Genomic DNA, 948 nt, shown 5'->3' with positions numbered 1-948 from the left:
TATAAAAGTAAGCTAAACTTTAAGTTTTCAACAGAAGGATGAGCATTTTAGTTATATAAAACCAATCAACAGGGTTTGAATACAGGCATTTAACTGTAGGTAAGAATAACTGAAGTAAGTTCAAGCCCCCCCTCTGGCTTCTCTAAGAAAAGTCAATTACATCACGTAAGTGAAGAAAACCAGAAGGGAATACAGATGTTCAAAGAATCCTTTTCCTTCCCACCAGTGGCAACTCCATGGGGTGGCTTGCGGGGGAGAAGGGAGATGGACTTTAGTTCCCTATAACCTCCCCTGCCCCAAAGTCATCTTCCAAAAAAGTCAAAATGGTGATTGTTTGGCCAATGTAATTTCAGAAGAAGTTCTCCAGCCCATTTTGTCAACTCCATCCGTGTCCCTAAACCCTCCTTTATAGAAATCCTGGAGTCTTGACTGCTTCTCACTCAAGGACACAGTAAGGGGGAATTTAGAAGGCATGGCCCCACATTCTTGTGACACCTCATTAACACCTTGTAATAAAGAGTCATCTCTTTGACCTTGATATTTTTTCCAGAAAAGTGAATTATTCATATCTTCTGGTAGCCACATATGCTGCCCAGAAGCCACCCATTTATCTGACATGTTTTATTAAGGATACCAGATGTTCCTGCAGTAAGTTTTAGGTATCACACCCTCTGACAACAGAGTCTAAAGGAAAAACAGACCTTCAAGTAAATGTATACAGAGACTCCGTAAGCCTCTGTGGATGAAATTTATTTTCTGAGACATTAGCATCCAGAGGCCGAGAATTGCCCATTTCTACGTCATCAAGGGTAAATAACAATTTATTCACATACCTTCTCTTCCCTGCCACCCCCTTCCCCAGCTGCCCGTCTGCCCTCCCCCCCACCCCCACTCTCCACTCCCCTAATAACTCCCCCAAGCCAGGAGTTATTGAAAGCTATTACAACT

The sequence above is a fragment of the Leptonychotes weddellii genome, chromosome 4, assembly GCF_054177405.1.
Source record: "Leptonychotes weddellii isolate Sample4059 chromosome 4, ASM5417740v2, whole genome shotgun sequence".
NCBI classification, from domain to species: domain Eukaryota; kingdom Metazoa; phylum Chordata; class Mammalia; order Carnivora; family Phocidae; genus Leptonychotes; species Leptonychotes weddellii.
The sequence above is the reverse complement of the archived record's forward strand: the minus strand, read 5'-3'. Positions refer to the sequence as shown.